General features: G+C 40.2%; 1 protein-coding gene and 1 long non-coding RNA gene across 5 annotated transcripts in view; one reads left to right on the top strand and one right to left on the bottom strand.

The window, feature by feature from the left end:
- The window catches only part of LOC308476418 (uncharacterized protein), a 244,192-nt gene that overhangs the window by 3,621 nt on the left and 218,351 nt on the right, over positions 1-22,220 (bottom strand). The window lies entirely within an intron of this gene.
- LOC308476035 lies at positions 8,411-19,687 on the top strand. Of its 2 annotated transcripts, none has more exons than XR_013985649.1 (7): positions 8,411-8,557; positions 11,241-11,310; positions 13,117-13,191; positions 14,233-14,353; positions 16,636-16,724; positions 17,834-17,955; positions 19,513-19,687. It is a non-coding gene; the product is annotated as an uncharacterized lncRNA (long non-coding RNA). The 2 variants fall into 2 exon arrangements; XR_013985650.1 differs by lacking the exon at positions 8,411-8,557 and adding an exon at positions 8,756-8,847.

The following is a 22,220-nucleotide window of genomic DNA, read 5'->3' as shown; positions in this document are numbered from 1 at the left end:
TAGTTAAACTACAGAATTGCCTCCCAGAGTAGGCAGTGGTGGCCACCAACATGTATACTTCTAAAAGAGGATTAGGCAGATTCCTGGAGGTATACCAATAGCTACTGGCCACAATGGCTATGCTCTGCCTTTATGGTAGGAAGAAGTATGCTTCTGAATGCTAGTTGCTGGAATTCATGCACACATCTTGCTTGAGGGTGAGAATAGGATGCTGGACCAGATGGGTCACTGGCCTGATCCAGCAGGCTCTTCTTAATAGCTAAAGGACTGAAGAGAAGAAGAGTTCAGGAGCATTTCCTCCCTTCCCTCAAATAATTTCTTTAATAAAGAAAAATTCAAATGCAAAGATATAGCACAGCCATAACAAAAGTACAAGAAACAAAGCAAAATGAAAGGAAGGGTTTATAAACAACTTACTGTGAAAGAAGAGGGATCAACATTGTTAAAGCAATTCTCAAGTTTGGTTGTTGTGTGGAAAATGCATTTTTTGTTTTGTTCTACCTCTGAATAGATTCATGATTTTTTAAGGTCCTTACACATAATGTCAGGATGTAATGAGACTGTTATAATAAATTATAATAGAGGTATTAGTCTGGAAGTAATATGGATTTTAAAATGCTTGGATTGCTTAAAGCTGTCAGAGGTAATTCAGTATTTTGTTAGTTGCCAGCTAGAAGGAACTTCAGAATCTCTTGCATGGCATTGTTTGTGAAATAGCACCATTTTCTTACATTTTCTTTTAGTGTGAAATGAAAGCACATCACACCTGTTATTAAAACTGATAAATGAAAAGGTATATTTCCCTCTTTAACTATGGATTACAAATGAGGGCTTAGAAGATTCGTGGAGCAGAATGGACAATGGTGTTCTAAGTTATTTTCTATAGCTCTGTGTAACTTCCCCACTCTCAGTGCTTTTACTCATTGATTGCAGATAGCTTAAATATATTTCCATGTGCATTATGGCTTGGATCTGGCCACATTAGTTTTTTTAAATAGAACTTTGGATCCAAACTATATAGGAAATAATATTCTTTGATTATTTTTATCTGAGCACTTGTACAGGTGGCAGCAAACACACCTGTAATAAAACTGGATGTTATTTTAAAATAAATCTCTTACCTATACCTCATTCTAGCTGGAAAGGGTATAGGCATTGTATTCAGCCTAGTGGCGAGCCAGGACTCACCAACATATAGCCGCCCCGAGCCCGGCTTCGGCTGGGGAGGGTGGGATATAAATAAAATTTATTATTATTAAATAAATAAATTTATTATAGCAGCCTTGGCCAGGCTGCTCACTCCTTTTATGGTACCCACCCACTTGTGCCTGGGTACAATGCAGACTTTGTCTTGTTGTATACAGGCCAAGTAGGATTTTTTTGTTTTGCCACGTGAACTGACTGGCTGATATTTGTGGAGTTGCTGTTGTTGCTGCTGTTGGCTACTCTGCATTACAAGCCAGGCAGGTGGTAGGGTATATTCCATATACAGTGGGTTATGTTAGTCACCTTTTGAAGAAATGTTCAGGAAAAAAGATATACAAGCAGGGTCAGGAAAACACTGAGGTACACTGGGGAGGTGGGATTCTTGACATTTGCAACTCAAGGCTGCAAGACTCAGGGTAAGGCCCCTATTTATGTCCAACCTATGTCAGAGGTTTAGAGGCAGGAAGGGAGTAAATCAGCAAGACTTTACTTAATATCTGACCAGCACCTTAACACCCAGCTAAGTGGAGGGATTAAGGAGTCACACTACCCCCAGGTCAGGCTTGTCCTAATTTTGAAGGAGCATTTGTGTTGCCAGTGTGGTGTAGTGGTTAAGAGCGGTAGTCTCGTAATCTGGGGAACCGGGTTCGCGTCTCCGCTCCTCCACATGCAGCTGCTGGGTGACCTTGGGCCAGTCACACTTCTCTGAAGTCTCTCAGCCCCACTCACCTCACAGAGTGTTTGTTGTGGGGGAGGAAGGGAAAGGAGAATGTTAGCCGCTTTGAGATTCCTTAAAAGGGAGTGAAAGGCGGGATATCAAATCCAAACTCCTCCTCCTCTTCTTCTTCTTCTTCTCATTTGTTGAAATGTTGAACAAAAGTCGAATGAATTGTGGCCATTCAGCCAATCTGCATGTCTCATATCTATTTCAGTTGTTACAGGGAACTGCCAGCAAATCATACAGGAAGGTTCAGAAATAGGTGTGGTGTATGTTTAAAATCAGAATCAATTGTTAATTTCATATATGGCTCTGTTGCAGTTAAATAAATTGGAAAAGAATGTCACACACTCTCTTGAATTCCACTTAAAATGCAAGTTGGTCTAGAGTTCAGTTCAGATAATCATCTGCAGTTTGTGGTCTAGAAGGCATGAAGTGTCTAATGTGCTATAACGCTAATGATTAATGAGGCTGGCCATGATTCCAGATTCTTCCTGTGGGTCTGTACAGTGCATAACCTCTTTTATTGTCATTTGGAATTCTGCTACTGAAAACGATGATGATACATTGACATTTATTTTAAGGAAAAAGCCAACCGGCCTTTTGAAACAAATTACTGCAGTACATTTGGAACACTACCACTTATGCTTCTAAATGACACAAAGCTTTGCCAATACCATTTAAAATGCAAGGACAATTACAATTCACGGTTATCAGCTACCCCAGTCTCTTCATGTTTTGCATTCACATTAGGGTGAACACCGCACACCATCTCTTTATACTTCCAGCAGATATATGTAATGCTGGTTTAAAATATGGGTATCAAATGCACCCAACCCAACATGATAATCACTTTTCACTCGGTTGGATCCCAGTGAAAGTGTCACTTGTGTGAGTAGAAGGGCTACTCTGTTCATAGTAGTGACTGAAATCCTGTAGAAGGAGTGCAAAGGCAATTTTTGCATACCCCGCCCCCATCTCGTGCCCCCTCTTACGATGTTCTGGAAGGCCCTCAATCTTCCAAGGCAGATTGTGAAGAGGTACAATTGACTGTAGGGAGAACAAAGAATTACTAAATATCACCCCCACCACTTCCTTCAGCATCAGCAGAACTCTGGATCAAACCCATTACCTCATTTCCTGTAAAAATGATACCTTTGAATAACTATGTTCTTTTTTTAAAAAAAAAATATTATTTGTAATAATATTGTTCCAGATGCCTTCAAGTGAGTGAGTCCATTCATAACTGTCACTTGAACTGCCTCACTGCTGAGGGCAACTGAAGCACCATCACAAAACTGAAAGGGTGAAAACAGATATTGCAGCAACCTGTGATTTTTACATAGGAAAAACAAAAACCCCAATTGCATCTGTTCCCTATGGACAGCAGCAAGGAAAGGTGTTCTGGCACCAGCAAGCAGTAAACCAATAGCCTTTGTATGACCTGCTCCCTCTTTGCATGCTTGAAAATTCCACCTGAGGGCGCATTCCAATGAAGGGTATATATTATATTAGTTTTCCTAATTATAATGCTAGTGCTTCTGTCCTGTTTTCTAATGTTCCCTTCACACAGCAGAATATATTGTATTAGGGAGCTATGGCTTTTTCACCGATACACCAGAATGTCATACTAAATTTCATTTACACCAGTGAACATCCTTCGACAATGTTGCTACTCTCCCAGCCTTTCTGCACATACATTCCCCCATGAAAACACCTGGAAAGAACTATATTCTCGTATACCACCTCAAATTTTGTCACTTTACTCCCACGATTTTCCAGGTGAATAGGACTAAAAATACTGCGCCCCCCCCCCCCCCGGATCAAATAACATGGAAATAAGTTCTAGATATTTGCTTCTTTCCATTAGTTTTCTGGAAGTGACTTTTACATAATGTGAAAGTTCAAATATAATGTGAAAATTAAGTTTGGGAAACATGGGGGGGGGGGAATGGAATAAAGGTCCATGTCAATGCTGCTGAGCAATATCAATTTGGGCTATACTCAGAATTTGCATAGAGGAGGCAAGATTGCCTGTATATAGTTTTTATATAGTTAGAGAGAAAGAGTGTGTGTGTGTGTGTGTGTGTGTGTGTGTTTGGTGAGATAGTTTCCTCTGGCTGCTTTTACTTAGATACATTTCTCTGCTCTGTATTTTTTGTGAGTTCTTTATTATTTGTTAAAATTGCATCCTTCCTTTCCACCAAAGGATGCTTCTTTCTTCTTTGGATTGATCACATACAGGCAATCTTCTGCAATGGTGCTTTATAGGACATAATAGGGAGCTGCAGTTTGGTACGCCACCTTCCTCATGCAATCAGTTGCCCTTCCTCTCATATACTTCCGATGCACACTCTCCCTGCTTTCTCAGCTGAAGACACTGGATATTGTTATTGTGGCACAAACTTTCATGGAAAAGAAAAGTGTCAATAGTTTTAGGATTCATAGAGCAGTGACGGACCTCCGTGGATAGCACATGCTTTTAAAAATTTTATTTTATACTGAAGTACTCAGGAGAGAAATTCAAGGAGATGATTGGCTACTCTTGGGGATTCAGACTTCTAAAAGCACAGCGGGATAAAATGACAGTATCCCAGCATGTCTCTGATCAGTTTCAGCAGCATCTCAATAGATTCAAAGAGCATTCTTCTTTTGCCAGACCAATTGGCTTTTTGAAGTACTGATAGCAAGTTGGGAATTGCTGGAGTTGAAGGAGAAGGACATATTTAGAGCTTCAGGAAATGAAATAGCATTTTTTATGAGGAATAAATCATTATCGCCCAAAGTAGATGTTTCATTAGTTGTTAGCAAAGGTCAATAAGATAAAATAGCCTTGTAAATATGAACTGTTGAATGTAAAATTTGATCCTACTAGGAGCTTAATTTGGTAATGTGAAATGAATGGCTGCACCTATAGCCATTTATATGAGTGATTTATATATAGAGAGAGAGATTTCAGTCTGCTGTTTTAATTAGTATCGGAAATATTTCACCACAGATTCTAAGATTCTATGAGTTGTAGAAATGTAAGAGAAAGGAAGGGTTGTGGAGAAGATTATTAGAATACTTAAAGTTGGTGTGGCAATGCTCTCTTGATGGTAAAAGATGCGTGAAGTTCATGTTAGATCAAACTTGCCACAGGGTTGCTTTGACTGCAACCCTCTAGTATTTTAAAGAGATACTAGATCCTAAAGTAATATTACTGAAAGGTTGTAATACTTCAGAAACAGCTCTGTGCTCATTTGCCCTGAATATGCAGAATATACCGTACTCCTCTACTGATGGACATTACTAAATATGCCACATACCCTATGTCCATACATTTGAATGCAGTTTAAAATGATGAGCCTCCTTATTCTTGCCTATTGCTCATTCCAAAAACCTTTAAATTACTGCTGATGGTGTCAATCTTAGCCTCATCAGTCTGCATTGTTCCTTAAGAGCATGTGATCGGTCCATTGACATATATCCAAACAAGGATGGCTTTGCCTGGATAAGGAATTTTAATCTAGTGCAGATAACCAAGCAAGTATATTTTCTAGTTTTTTTATTTTTATTTTTTGCATAGGATTTGTTTATTCAGTAGGAAAGAGAGAAGCCATATCAGATACCTACTATAAAGTCGGGAGGGGGGATATCTTTTTGCATTTCTGATTCAGAACCTCTTATTGACTTTTTGGAGGTTAGGGTTTGGAGGCAGGTGTCAGAAAGGTTTACCTGAGAGACTTCATTTCTCCAGATCATGGTTTTGTTTTTTGTTTTTTTCTCCTTGTTCTTTTTTCTATCATCTGTGTAGTGTATGCATTTTAAATAAAAAAAAGAGGCATAGTTTAAATAATCCAGAATTGTAAATGCTGACCTCTTACCTATAATGTTGCAAATGGGGATTCCTTTCAGAGTGAAATAACATTGTTCAAGCCAAAGAATGCCAAGGCATTCTGACCTGCAATACCTCTGCCATTCCAACACTACCTTCCTTTTAATTAAACTGCCACTCATTGCAAATTAGGTACTAAAGTCAGACTAACACAGTCTTTCACTTTTGATCTAATTAGGATTTGAATGTAGATGTCCACTGGTGAAGCACTAATGCATCAACCCATCAGGGGCCCTGTAACCAGTACTCCGATAAAAAGTCTTCATTTCTGCCAGGTTCCTATTGACCTATATAAAATTAGATCTGAGTTATGCATCCGATTCCTAACCTCTATTAACCCATCCTGGGGAAAGATAGACACCAATATGCAGAGAGATGGCTGACATTCATTGAGCCTGACAATGTGGAAAAAAAACAACCTATGTTACAGAGATGTTTTCTAAGGGCTTGGACACTTTTATTAGCAATATGCCACCCATCTGTTTCAATAAGGCATGGTGTTGGTGGCAACATACACACGTAGCAGATAAAGATAGGGATGCCATTAGAGAATCCATAAAATGCTGAAGTCATATGCCACTGAGAGTGCAATTTAATAGTTTTCAAGAAAAGTAATTACTTGCTGTAGAAGTGAAAATTAAGAGAAAGGGCATCTTGTAGAAGAATTAATATCTGTGTGTCATGGCTGATCGCTACATGGGATTTTGTTGCTACTGATACTACTTACCTATGGCAATGTAAAATACCCTTAAGATTAGTTTTCTGAAATTCATTAATGGACCAAATATTTGGTTCTTCTTTATCTAAAAATTCACAATAGAAATAAATTGTTGCAAATATGCTTACTCCCATTTCCGGTCAGTGCCCAATAAATGGCTTGTCATCATCATCATCATCATCACCACCACCACTGAGTACTGTTTCTGTCTGATTTGAAGGATATCTGGAAAAGCCATCACAGAATTCAGTGTTCACAAAATTAAATGATCCACAATTGTACTTGTAAATGCTGACCTCTTTCCTATAAGGTAGGAAAGACTTAATACATGATACCCATAGCTAAAAACAGCATACCAAAAAAATCAGTATGTTGTAAAGATTGATTACAATATGCATTATAATAGAATTGAATTGTGGTTACATTATATACCGGTAACTTGTGCTGTGTCCAAACTAAGAATATTGTGAAAAATATCTAGGGTCTTAGTCAACTACAAGTTTAACATTATTCAACAGCTAATGCTATTCTAGACTGCATCAATAAAAGTATAGTGTCCAGATCAAGTGAAGTAGAAACCAAACCTTATAAGGAATGGTTGAGGGGGTTGGGTATGTTTAGCCTGGAAAAGAGGAGGCTGGGAGGAGATATGATAGCCATCTTGAAATATCTAAAGGGTTGTCCCATGGAAGATTAAGCAAGTTTGTTTTCTCCTGCTCCAGAGGCTAGGACCTGAACCAATGGTTTCAAGTTAAAAGAAAAGAGATTCTGGCTAAACATCAGGAATAACTTTTTGACAGCAAGAGCTGTTCAACTCTCCTTCCTTGGAGGTTTTTAAGCAGAGGTTAGATAGTTATCAGTCATGGATGTTTTAATTAAGATTCCTGCATTGCAGGGGGTTGAACTAGATGACCCTTGGCATCCCTACCATTCTACTATTCTATGACCTAATTCAAAAAATGGAATATAAACACAAGAATCAGCACACTAGAATCCACCTCTTTTAGGCAAGATACAATGCTATTCCCCACACTTTTTCTAGGATTTGGGGAAGGTATTGCATTAATACAATTAATGCCATCTCTGTTTTGTCCTTGATTTGAACAGTTTGAGATACAAAGGGAAAAAAGCTGTTTGCAATGTTTGTATGCATGCTCAAAGAACTGACAATGTGGGACTGAAATGAAACAGACTCATAGATGCTCTTGTTGTTCTTATTTGGATGACATTTATGGACTGTTTTCAAAAGTTCTTTGAACAACATGTTTTCTGAAAAATTGTGTGTTTTTTATTTTTATTTTTGCATTATGGCAGCAGGACTGTGGGAGGTGTAAAGATACCACAGTTTTCACTGGGTGCCCATATGTTTTTTCATTCTTGCTAAGCCATAGTTTGGCTTAGTGGTATGTGCAAACCAGGCCTTATTCATCAGTTTACAGTTGCATTTAAAGAAGATGACCTCAGTAAGTAACCAAGAATGACTGAAATATGCATTTTGTGAATTGACATAATTTTGATGCAACAGTTAAGCCAGAAAAAAAGAAATGTATACCCTTCCTTTACAGGAATATTCCAAACCCATTTTGATTATGTAATAAGCATAACATACATATTTACTATTAAATAAAACAGGTCTGTTATCCATAAAATTACTTGAATTAGTTCAAAAATTATATTCTTAAACTAGTAAAAACAGCAGAGCATAATATACTGACATAGAAAATGCTTTAAAAAGGATAGACAGTTGCAAAGTGGCTGTCAACTTAATATTTCACTTGTAAGAATTAAATCCTTATGTGTGTATATCTGCTGAAGGATTATGATTTATTCTCAATTTCAAGAGGGCATTAAGGTTACTCATGGTCTAGAATTGATGTCAGTGGTGATAATATCCAAAATTATATTCAAAGTGTTCTATCATTTCCTATCATAAGCCGATTGAAACTCATTAATGTTCTTCTTTCTCGCAAGACACAGCTGGGCAAGAGGGATGCCCAGAAGACTCTTAACAGCAGAAATATCTGCATCATTAACAGAGGTATAAGTTGTCATAGTTTCTTGGAACATTCTAACTGGAAAATGAGAAAAGGAAAATCACAATATGTTTTCTGTAACCCAGTCGGGATATATTTTGCAGAAAGTTTGGATATGTTCAGTAACTTAAACAGAGTTGTAAAGAAATTGTGGTCATTTTAACACAAGACAAAACAGTCGTATTTATGCGACTGTGTCCCCAGGTTTATCACTCTCAAGATTTCATACAGAGACTAAGGATGAGTTACTGAGCTACAGTCCATCCCTATTCCAATGGAACTCTGGGAACTGAAGGTCTGTGAGGGTAATAGGTAAAGGTAAAGGGTCCATTAGGTCCAGTTGTGACTAACTCTGGGGTTGCGGCGCTCATCTCACTTTATTGGCTGAGGGAGCCGGCGTGCAGCTTCCGGGTCATGTGGCCAGCATGACTAAGCTGCTTCTGGTGAACCAGAGCAGCACACGGAAACGCTGTTTACCTTCCCGCCGAAGCGGTACCTATTTATCTACTTGCACTTTGACGTGCTTTCAAACTGCTCGGTTGGCAGGAGCAGGGACCGAGCAATGGGAGCTCATCCCGTCGCGGGGATTCGAACTGCCAACCTTCTGATCGGCAAGTCCTAGGCTCTGTGGTTTAACCCACAGCGCCACCCGCGTCCCGTGAGAGTAACAGGGGTCTCCTAAAACTCTGCCCATCTCAAGCCTTCACTGTGCCCACATTACACAGCCTGAATGCAGCCTTTCAAATCATCAATGAATAAAATGACTCAGCTGGTCTGCCTAATGGGAGGTTGAATGCTCTCCTTGGAAAAAACACATATCATGCACCATGGACTTCTGACTTGTCACTTTATTATGCTTATAGCCTTTATCTTGATAAAATTTTATTCATTGCTGATCCCTTATCTCATGTTGCTGTTTAAAACAAGAGGAAGATGGCAGGTTTTCATGGTGTTTTCAGGGATTTGAAAGTTCCAGTGTGTCTCATAAAAATATCCTATACACAGGTGCATTCAAAGGTGCTTCTAACTTGTGACAAGAGATTGTGCCCATGGCATATGCACTAAAACAATTTCAAGTATCGCTATAATTCAATTTTGTGTTAAACAGGATTGAATTATTGATTAGTTTAGTATAGAATTTCTACAAAGAATGAGATTCCTTAGACAACTGTTATTAAAGCAACATCTATCTTTTCTTTCTATGAATATTTCTTCTGTAGGACTGCCACTGTCCCAGAGGGGGAAATGTTTATGTGCATGGTTCTCATTTATTTAAATATGTTCCATTACAACCTTAAATCAGCTCTGGTCTAGAGTTGAAAATAAGTTTAAAAATTGAAATGTCTGGGAAGGTAGGAAATCAGCAAACAGAATTTGTATGGCCAGAAAAGAAAAGAAAAGAAATAAACAAAAGGTTTGGTTAAAAGCAGCATTTTTTCTCCATTGATGATGAACTGTTAACAGGTGTTACACTTTTTCCAGCTCTAATATACTTCTAAGTTCTAAGCAATTTGCTATGATTTCTCCATTTTTCCACATGGATGTTTACTTCAGAAATTCTAGTCAAAAGGAGTAAAGAGCCGAGTAAATAAGAGAACAGGCAACAATCCTATATGCTTACCTGGAATAGTTCAGTTGGTAGAGCATGAGACACTTAATCTCAGGGTGGTGGGTTTGAATGCCACGTTGGGCAAAAAGATTCCTGCATTGCAGGGGGTTGGACTAGATGATCCTTGTGGTTCCTTCCAACTCTACAATTCTATGATTCTATGAATTAATCCCCATAAAACTCAATAGAACGTACTTCTGAATAAACCTTAGCTAGTGCTACATATGCCTCTCCTGGATTATGCACATCAAATAATAGCTGGTAATCCTAAATTTTACTCCAATCTCCAGTTGTTTTCTTTGGTACTCGTACTGCTAACAGACTTTATAGATACTCAACTGATACATGTTCTAAATCTGATTTTACTCATAAGGGAGCTGAGGATGAAAGCCATTTAAGGGTCAAGGTCAGAGATTATTTGTGGCAAAATTAAGATTAAAATCCAATCAAGGGCAACTAGAAATATCTACTTGGTTACAGTGCCTTCCAGGAGCATAGTTTAACCCTTTTATGTATATCCATTGCTTTGTGCATGTATGAAAATAATATATAACTATGCCTGACCACAGCTTGGCTCTTGAATATTTTCAAAACATTACTTACAGAGCAGATAAAGGTTTATAAATAAAACACCACAATTCCGTCAGATTATCCACCGAGTTAACCATGGTAGTTTCAAAAACATTTAAAACTCAAGAGAAAAAACAACACCTAAAATTCTGGATACTTTAAGAGCTGCCTGTCATATGATATTTCTTGGACAAGTGAGAACAAAATCCTCATGTACCACTTAGTTGGTCTTAAAGGTGCTACTGGAAGGATTTTTTTTATTTTGACTATGGCAGACCAACACGGCTACCTATCTGTAACTGGACTCATGTACCACATTTGTTTTGAAGGACAAACTGAGTTTTCACTCCTATCATGGGAGCAGTATTAGAGGCTACAGGGAAGGAGAATCATTATGGCAGCAGGTCTGATCCCTTTGTATATGTCTGATGGACTTGCAGCTTCCCCTCTGGTAGAGGTGCCTAGCTTCAGGTATCCACATGACAGCTAATGTTTTGTTTTGCTTTCAGAAGACGATCTTCCTAGGGCATCCTGGAACCATTTCTGGAAACACTTTTGGTGTTTGGGACCATCATACAGGTAGTACTGAATTTGGTCACCCCAGCCACCTCCCAATTTTGTATCATAGAAATTGAGTCATTTTCCTGTTTTTTGCCTAGATGACATTCACCTCTTACAGTTGAACAATGTTATTTGGCTGACTGATATCCAGAATTGCCTGCAGAGGTGGTTGCAGGCATAGTGGGTTAGGTGGTAAGTTGAACAGTGAAGCTGCCTGTTTCTTGTGGCAGGGGAGGTCGCTAGCTTACAGGGGTCTTAGGGTGGCACTTCAAGAACTCACCACAGTTCAGGGAGCCAGGAGTGGCTGCCACATACCCAGGCTGTTGGCAGGTGTCAGGTGCAACCTGTGCCATATTGGGGCTAAGAGTCTAGTGACTCCCTCCTGGATTCTGAACAGGAAAGCTGGGAGAGGTATAGGCAAGCAGACAGGCTGCCTGATAGGCATATCCTTGCCTGATCCTATGTCAAACATGATACACTGTAAACAATGAAGCTGTATCCATGTTTAACTCCAAGTGTGTCTTCATATATTCATTGCGTTCCTGAGCATCACGCTTAGGTGGTACATGATGAAATATCATTCTAACCATGAATCACATTCATATCTGTTCAGAAATTCAAGAATCAATGTGAATGTTTATTCCTTTAAGTGATACAACATCACACACACAAGAACTGTATATAAAAGAGCAAAGACTGTAACTTTCAACTTAATGATCTGTCAGATCTGTCACTAAGCCATTTGGTTTGAAAGGAAAGCAATACAGCAATCAGAACTGTATCTGACAAGAGACATGAAGTGTGTGTACATATATATATAACATACATAGCTCTAAAACACCAGAATATGAAATAACTAGTTTATGTGGCCTGTGACATTACCATGTGATGAGCTCCTGTCTCAATACCTCCTCTTTTTATGACTGGAGGGGTCTTTGCTCTAAAGTATTTATTGTCTGGAAGCAAACTAAAGAATTTAATCTGTTAAAGTGTATACAAGTATCTCTTATCTTTCTCCATAAGTACTTCAAAACATTACAAATCCTATTTGAGATATATGCTACAAATGAAAGTTCAGGTTCAGGCCGAATTTATTCTTTCATAAAACAAAATGTGAGAAAAGCCATTTTTACACAGAGTTGAATCCCAAAGTTGCCATCCACATAGGGATGAACAAATCTGTCAATAATTGTTATCTCAGTTTCTCACATTTCCACTCTGAAATTCAGTTTTCCACATTTCCACAGCAATTTGCTGATTAAAAAAAAATCCTCATGAAAATTCACCAGCATTTTTGTGCAGTGGGAAGCAGCCCAAGGTGAGTCGGGGTGAAGAACTATGAATTAGGTCAATGGTGAGGACCAATGAACAAGACAGGCAATGGAACAAACCAAGAGTTAGGACCATAGAGCAAGGCATGACTAGAGGACAAACCAGGATGCTGGGCCAAAGAGCAATCAGAACTATAGAAACACTGTAGGTGACCTTGTTGCTCAAGCAAGGCTTAGCTAGAACAAGAAGCTCTATACTCCTTCCTGTCCAGAAGGATCCAGCGATCAGTCTGGGTGGGTAGAGCCAGTCTGAAAGGTTCCCCATGGAGTTGGGTGCCAGCTGCAGTTCAGTGATCTGCCACACAGGGGAGACAGATCTCACTGCTTGGGGAAGTTGGAACAAAAGTAGCAATATTTTAAGCACTAAAAAATAAACAACCTACAAAAAATAAACAATTTCTTTATTCAAGGAAGAGACACTTCCTTTTTCATAGGTTTGCCTAATATTTTTTTTTCCTTTGGTAATTTTATTTCTTCACATAATTCTTTATAGAACACTTTATATATTACACGATCCTTCCCTGAAGACCTTGCAGCCTAAATTTTATCTGTGGAGGAGATGAGAAAGGTAAGGAAAAGGGCTAGAGGAACACATCTGTGTTTTCAAAACCTAACATTTCAGAGGGACTTCATTTGCATTTTAGTTAGTGCTATATGTTGTGATCTGAATACGAAGGTAATTTTGAGCAACCATATGTGTTTCACTGCAAGTACAACTGGCGTAAATACTTTTTAAAGCTGCAACACATTGTAGCTTCCCAGTACACAGAACAATATCTAGGTAAGTGATAATCAAACATGATATACTACACGTAAGTTACTATGATTTCACACACACAAATGGCTTTCCCCCCCTTAATTTCTGGATATGCTATTGCTTAGTGTCCTGAGTCTGTAGTCATTTTTAAAATATTTTCCTAATAAATTAGCACTCCATAAAATTTATTCTTAATTTTACTTTGAATGCCGTTTTAAACTAGCTCTCGGGTAGTAAAACTGCACCATATATGCAAGTGTCCAATTTTCTGCAGTAGCAGAACAAGGGAGCTCAAAAGTCTTCATTCCCTTTGCCATGAAAACTCAAAGGGTGTAGATTTTCATTTCATTATTACCGTGCAACCTTCATATGCCACGGGAGTCCTGAAATGTGAATTTAATACTGGTTGGATGAGTAGTGTAGTTATCATGAATTTTCATGACTAGTTCTTAAGCCCAGTTCCCTGGAGGACAAGAGGCTAATGTACTGGTAAAGTACTGGAGCAAGGAGTTATGCTAAAAGCTAACTTTCTGCTATAATATTTTGTAGAGCTTATATTCCCACCCCCACGATGGAGCTGAAATGTTTTCTTTGGGTTTCACAAAGGAACACTCGTCTTTATGAAAGCATTTTAATGTTTTGAGCCTCCCTTGGCTAGAAGATATATGTGCTAGCAATCTCAGATGCTTATTTTGACAAGTTACAAGTTTAACTAGTACCTAGCCATACTGCAATTAAGATGGGAAAATCCACAGAGTGAGAGAAGGATATGTGAAAGTAGAAGCAGTTTGTTTGGTTTGGTTGTAATTTACAGCAAATTCATTACATTGTGTGCTTTCTTTGTTATTCTAGGATAACGTCAAATAATAGATACAGTTTTCCTGTCCATTGCTTCTAAGCTGTTCCTTGATTTTGTATACATTGCTGAAGAAGTAATACACAACATTTATGGCATATTGGACCACTTTTACAGGTACCTCTGCACAATTACCGTACCTCCTCTTATATATATATTTTAAAAATATTTTGATTTATTTAACTGTTTCTGTCTTGACAATGTCTCCAAATAGACTCAAGGCAGCTAATGAACAGCTGTTAGCAGCTGGTGCAACTGCACTGCTCTCCAATGTTGCATATCACTGTTGTTTACTGAGTTGGAGAGCAAGAGGGTCATGTCAGCATGGAGCTCAGACGCGGAGCAAATTTAATGCTTCCAACACTGTGACTGTACTGTGCTGAGCTCCCTGCTGCCTTGCTCCTCCTCTTCTTGGTAACTGGCACCCGCCCGCTCGCCCTCTAGGTTTTGCTTCAGCTCCTGACCTTGCTATGGACTTCAGTTGGTCGCCTTGGTTGTCCAAGGGGCCTGGTAGGAATTTTTTCCACTTGGCAGATTGGCACCAGCCACTTGGTTTTTCACCTACCTCATAGCAAATCATCACAACTTTTTAAGGTTTGGCGGTTAGACATTGGAAAATGTGTTGTGTGTTGGAGGGAAGGTTGTGGCCAACACCTATACCTCCCCTTGAAGGGTAGTCTGTTAAAGGAATCCGGCTGTCATGGTTCCTGTCTGATGCCTAGGTGGTGGGAAGGGCCATGGCTTGGTTCCCAGTGACTCTAGGGGAAAGCTTCCAGTTGATTAGCATCAGCAAGCGTCCCCTACAGGTTGGTAACCCTTGTGTGACTCCCTGCAGAGTGGGCAGGAGTCAAGTATAATCTGTTTGGATTCAGTGCCTAAGCCAATACCACTCACATTCTGTAATCAATAAAGTTGTGGCCTTTTTTATCCCATTAACCCAAAATGCTTGTGTCCATGTGTCTTATTTCATCACAAAGCAAGGAGTGGGGCCTTGACTCACAACTGCCAGTGACACGTGATGATGTCAGAAGAGCACCTGCACTGCCTCACTCACCACTACTACGAACAATAATAAAAACAGAATAAAACAATGCTTTAAAAGTTTAATATTTGCTCAGCTAAAAAAGCTAAAAATATCCAACCAATTTAACAAATTTCAGCTGCACAAGCATAACAGAACTGAGTCAGCAAATTTTCCACCACAATCAACCAACAGTCTTTTTTTTTTTAAGTCAGTGTTTGCATGTCGAGGTCCCCAAGACACCCCCCCAAAGAAAAACACAATTGACACTTAATTTTGTTTAAGGTTTTTGGCATAATTTTGGCCACAACTTTATTCAAATTACAGCAATGTGAGTGGTTGCTTAGGCATTGCTAGCACTAACTGCCCCCGCACGGGGACAGCTCTGACATTCGCACCCCCCGCGAAGTCAGGAAGGGTAAGTCACCTGGGGAGAGAGACGGGACTGGGAACCATGCCTCACCTCTCCCCAGCATGCTCCCAGGGGCTTGCGTGGCCCTAGCCCCTTGCCAGGGGGTTTCTGACAAAAGCATGGGGGAGCCCCTGGGTTCCTTTAACGGTAAAACCCTTCAGCAGCAGCAGCAGCATTTTGGAGGGGCAGGCACAGCTGAATCCATACCCGTCCACCAGCAGCAGCATTTTGGGGGGCAGGCACAGCCAAATCCATACCTCCCAGCAACCAATTCCAAGACCAATGCCTAACCGCAAACCTTACAAGTTGTGACGATTTGCTATGCAGTAGGCAAAAAACCAAGTGGCACACACTAATCAGCCAAATGGACAAAATTCCTACCGGGCCCCTGCCCCAAAGCAAACAACCCCATGACAGGCATAGCAAGGTCAAGCAAACAGCCTAAACTTAGGGAAGGGAGGGCGGCTGATCCGAAGTAAGCAGCGAAAAGAGCAAGTTCGTCGCTGCGAGCATTGTATTTAACAAATAGGGCTGTCAATCAACAAATGGCAACATCTAGATTTCCCCAGTAACAGCCTGCCCCTGCTTAAAGGATGGCCAAACCATTTGCCTAGCAACAGTGAGGTGTCTCGTCAGCCCCTCCCGCAACCTGTGCTCTCCATGAGGGAGAACACACTTTGTCAGATATCTGAATCAGTATAGTAATAAGGTAGGTGCCCCAGCAGAAAAGGCCCTACCTTCAACTGACACAAGTTTTGCCTCCTAAGATCAAGGGTTTTGGAGCAGGGCTTCAGAGAATTATCAGAGTGTGTAGAGGAGCACACAGGAAATGGCATTTTTAAAAGTACTGAGGTCCTAGGGAAACCAGGTTCTTTTTCCTTCGAAAATAGTTGTTCCATAATCCTGACTTATGAGCCTCCTTTGTATGCCTTAGGTTTTGTCACCCGTCCCCTCTCTCTTTCTCAGGGAAGACTTCCAGAATTGTACTTGGAATACAGATGTGTCATTCAGACATGATAATGGAAAATCCAGAAAATAGCAAGAAATTAGACTGAGTTGAGTAATCCAGTTTAATAAATTCATGCATCAAGATCTTTTAAGGCATGACATGGGTGTAGCCAGGCTTTTTGTTGGGAGGTGGGAAGGCCTTTTGTTGGGTGGGGGCAGAACTCCAGTTAGCTATGTATTTTTATTGAATGGGGGGGGGGGGCAGCTGCTATGCCCATGAGGCCTGACATCATATTTGTGACTATTTTAGATTTGAACCTAAAATATTGTAAACGACATGCTATTTATAGCACTGTCGGATGAAATTTAAAATGAATATAGAAATTAAACTATGGATGTGAAATTCTGAAATTAGCTCACAGTGGCTTTTCTGAACTGTTTTTTAAAATGTCCCAAATAAAATGAAGTGAGCATCATTTTATAATAAGAAGTATACTGTAATATGATCATATTCCTATAAAATATGTTAGCTATCTTATCTTTCTCCCCACCCCCCACCCCATGATCCTTGGGAACATCAAGTTATTTAAGGAAGGCATTCAGAGAATTGTCATCACCCTAATAATATTGAAATCTGTTGGGTTTCTTGAGTGCAGCCCCATTAACTGTAGTTTCAGGGAGAAGGGAAGGAAGGTTGAGGTTCGCACTGTAGATTCCTCCATATTGCAGGACAAGAAATGACCATTTCATTTCCTTGTTTCCAAGTTAGCAAATAGCTCTGAGTGAGATTAGCAAGTGGCATTAAGCCTTCTAGCCTAGGCTGCTGTGCCTAGTGTAATAGCAGAAAGTCTTGAATCAGCCAGCCCTGTGTGAGTGAGCTCTGTGCCTCGATCATTGGTCTTGTAATGGCAGGGAATGGGACATTGCACACCAGTGTGCTTCATTTGTCTCCTGCATGCTGGGATTGATCTGGCTGTGTGCTTCATTTCCACAAGTATATGAAAAAGCCTTCCATTTCCTAGGACCATAAATCTATCTAGAGGTTCTGTATCTTGTTGCTGATAAGGAATACCCTGTAGGCAATATTTGAACACAAGCAAGTTATTTGTTTATTCATATCTTACAGCTTTTGTCTCGTCTCTCTTCTCTCTGTTTCCTTTGTTCTACACACACACACACACACACACACACACACCCCTTCCCTTTTTCCTACTAGGGCTTCCTAGGGACAAATGCCTGAAAGAAAAACTGGGAAAGAGTTGCAGCTCTAAGGATACAACCAGAGGGTTTCAGTGCTGCTGTGTAAAATAACGTGGTTCCAAACCACCAACTGAGAAGGCAAGCTGATTTTTTTTAGCAACAGGTTTCCTCTCAATTCCCCAAAGCTTCCATTTCCCTAAGTGATAAAAATGTATAGAGCCAACTGAGGGGCTGAAATAGGGAAGACACAAAATATAATTACTGCACAAAGAGGCTGTCAAGTTGCTAACTTCAGGAATGTTTTCTTTTTGTCACTATCACATAACCATTTCAAACCATCATGAGAAATAAGAACAAGTCTTAAATCTTAAACACAGTGGTGCAGAGTCTTCAAAGGTCCATTTTGCAATGCCCTCAGAATGACGGGAAGTGCTATTTTTAGTTGGCATATTATCCAGCGGAATTATCCATTCATCAGCTCGAAATAGTTGGGGAGAGGGGAGGAATCACTTTGCGTGTGATGTAAAGAAAATCTTTTTTTCATATTGGTAAAAAGCTTCAGTGAGCCTCCTGAGATGGATTAAATGTCTCAATCTATTAAGCAAAATGGCATTTAAAGTGATGAATACCAAATGAGACCGGGAAAAATCAGACACACACACACACAAAAACCCTAAAAATCCATCTCTGAGATTACTGACACACCTTCTACAGCTCCAGAGAGTATTGTGAGTTCAACTTAGGCTTTCACCAACGCTTGAGTCATTTGGGATGTCGAACAACATTTGCAATTTAGAATAGCTACAACATTGATCTAACTTTTACTGGATGAAATGGTTCTCAGGAACTGAGCACCAATCCCTCACAGTGCTCAAAGCCCACTTTTAATTAAACATCAGAGGCTATAATCTGTCCAGGACTCTGCAGAGGCCTCTGGCATCACCTCTATGTAGTGGGTCACCAAAGTGCCAACTCCCAGAAGCAGTCCTATCCCCATGCCACGCTTCCACGCTGGTTCTTTCACCTCACCCTGCTCAGAGCCCGAGGCCCTGGTACATACAGTTCACAACAGATTACACAAATGGTGTATGCACTGCATTCAAACTTATTTACCAGGGATCCAGAAAGGCTGTTTAAGTTGGGCTTGGTCTAGTGTGCCTTCCTGGAAAATGCGTTCTATCTATCCATCTCACTTCTGAAGGAGAATTGCATCCTTCAAGTAATGGGAATTTTCAATATAGAAGCTGAAAAATTGTTACTTCCTTAGGAACTGGAAAATCTTTTTAAAATGTACATTCAAAATAAAACAGCCTGGCCATAAAACCAGGACAGGAAGGCTGTATGAAGATAAACTGAAAATCCCTTTTCCTTGGGATCCCATTTCTGTTTGTGTTTAAAATATAGCCATGTGTGTCAGCTGTGAATAGCATGTAAAATCCAGAGGCTGTCATAGTCACCGGCTGCAAAATCTTGCATGCCCACCGGAAAGTTACAGGAAAGGCATTCTCTTCACATCAAATGCTAGGCGTGAATAGATACTTTCATTCCCATCTATAATGCATTGAATAACAGGAATTCTGATAGAGGGGATGTAGCTAATGCTCACTGTGAAATGTATAGGCCAGCTTCCCCAATGCACAGTGTATTCACAGGCAGAAGAAAGATAATTGAATCTGCCTTTCCTCCCCTGTGCAGGTTTTTGTGTGAGTGAAGAAGGCTGCATTGCAAGCAGAAACTCCTACTATGTGAGCAAATGGGTGCAAGCATTGTGCTTAATTCTTCATTACCTTCTGATTGTGGCATTAGCTAGAATCTTAACCTAATCTTCTGGCAGCCTGGCCACAACACTAATAAAGATTGATATTTGACATTTGTGGTGTGCTCTCCCTATTGACTGCTCATTATTCTGGTATGCTAAATAACACAGTCGCTCACACACCATTTCTTAAAGGGGGCTATTGTTAACTGCTTATGCTCTTTTTACCAGCTTGCTTTCCCCCTCCTCTCTTCAGGGCTATGCTCAAGCCTATATACTCCTGAGTGCTGACATTTAAATCTTTCTATAGTTCAGCACATCCTATCTGCCCGATCATTTCTCAGATCCTGCAGTCCCCCTAGACACTATCTCGGCTCTTTTGTTCTCAGTCAGCAGGTCTCTGATGTGTTACTAAAGCTGGAATAAAATATCAGGAGGATAGCGTTTGCTTCTTGATGAACATGTCTGCAGCCATAATAAGTTCAAAATGACTCCCTGCCCTACATTCCATCATGACATCTACAGTCCACTAAGAGCAATACCTTGAAGCTGTGCTGTGCATGACAAGGACACATCTGACGGTACTTGTGGTAACTACTTACTGGTTCAGTAATACCTTTTCACCTGAACCTCAGCCTCAGCTGGTGACAACCAGTGAGCATACTGCTAAACAGTGGACTTCATGAATAGGAAAAGGGAGTGTGCTCAGTGGTTAGAGTTGGAGAAAGGAATGTAGAGTCCAAATCTCCACTCATTGAAGAAGCTCACTGCATGCTCTAAGGCCTCATGTACACCATCCTAGGCTCATTGGAGAATGGGTGGCCCTAGCTGTGACTTTAACAATGGAAGGTGGGAGCAAGCTCACTTATTAAGAAGCTGTTGGTCAGGACACTTCCAGCACATTTTGTCTCATATATCTGATTCCACTACAGGTAGAGACTTACTTATTTTTAAATTGAAAGCTGGGAATCTAGGTCCAAAGATGCACTAGGTGATAGGTCCAGAATGCAGACAAAACCTAGAAAACTGGGTCAAATTGCACTTTGAAAAAAGAGAGTCTGGGTTCCCCACTAACCAAATCAAAGCAATGACTATACCACCTTGGTGCTGTGCTGAGAAAGCAAGTGAGCAACTATAATGTAAACTGTTCCGGCTGCTTGAGATAGAAGGGCATAGAATCTTGATAATATGCCTCAAGCCTAGTTTCAAAACCTGGTTTATTACAGATCTATACAGTTTTTCTGTGCAATCTGTATTATGGTCTCTTTTGGGATGTGAGCCAAGTTAGCAATGCTTGAAACCTTCACTGCCTCAGCCTTCTGAAGTGTTGCTGCTGGCTCAAGCAGTAAGACACTTAATTTAATTAGAAGAGTCTGCCATAGTTGAAACTGCTGAATATACTATTTTTCCAGTGGAGCCAAGGTAAATCTAATTTATTAGAAGTTTTAAACTGTGTTGTATCATTGTTACTGTGCTCTTTGGCTCTCAGCAGCTGCATCATTGAATGAAATGTCCAAGTCCCACTGAAAGCAGTATTTCATCTTTCCGACCTGCATGTACTGCTAATGTGCTTGGCATCTTTTCTTCTGCTGAAGTGATGGTGCACAATGCATTATTCTCCTCCTGCATGGTGACGTGATTTTCCACCTGTGGAACCATGCCAGGTTACTGGTTTATGGAACATTTGTAGATGCACTAGTGTCTTTTTGTGATGCGGTTATGAGGAGGCATAGTAGTCCTGCAGTTTGTAGCAGTCCTTATTGGTGCTCTTTACATGGTTGCATGGGGAATTGTTTGTTCAGGTTGACATCCCATTGAGAGCTGAGCTGTTGTTTTTGAATTTCAGCCAGTATGTGAACTGTTTCACATCAGCACCCTGTTCTCACAGTGGCCAACCTGATGCCCATGGGAAACTGGCTAGCAGGACCCAAGCACAATACCACTCTCCCCTCCTGTGGCTTCCACCAACTGGTATTCAGAAATATCCTGCATAGTCTGCAACACATAGCTAGGGACTGTGAGACACTGGGCAGGGAGCTGAAGAGACTTGGGGCACAGGTAGTCTTTTCATCACTCCTTCCTGTTGAAGGTTGTGGCCCAAGAAGAGAGAGGAAAATACTTGAGGTAAATCACTGACTGTGCAGGTGGTGTCGTCAGGAAGAATTTGGATTATTAGATCATGGTCTCCGCTTCCTTGAGGTGGGACTTCTGGCAAGACATGGACTGCACCTCAGCAATGAAATGCTGATTGACAGTTTTGGGGGTGGCAGAGAAATTAGAAAATAGAGTGAGGATTGGGAATACAATACCCCAGAGGAAGTGAGCTGACTTGAGGAGGAACACGGTGGCTCCACACTTCAACATTTTCTTGCAAGTGTCCCAGGAAATTCAGGATTAAGATAATTACACCGGTTACACAGATTAAATTCGGGCTTTCTTTTTTCAGTGGAACTTCCACTATTTTTTAAGGTCTATATTTTGGCTTGCTTTGTGCTATGCACTGTGACTACTTCAGAAATTGTAATGAATGAAGCTAAAACATGATGTTTTGTCCATCACACAAGAATACCTTATTCAAATACTCTACCTGCCATGGGATGCTCATCTTTTCCTGTTATTATCTTACAAAGGTGGCTGGACTTTTTCT

Source organism: Podarcis pityusensis (genome assembly GCF_964106645.2).
Source record: "Podarcis pityusensis genome assembly, chromosome: 4".
Lineage (NCBI taxonomy): Eukaryota > Metazoa > Chordata > Lepidosauria > Squamata > Lacertidae > Podarcis > Podarcis pityusensis.
Note: the sequence above shows the minus strand (reverse complement) of the source record. Positions and strands in the feature narration are given on the sequence as shown.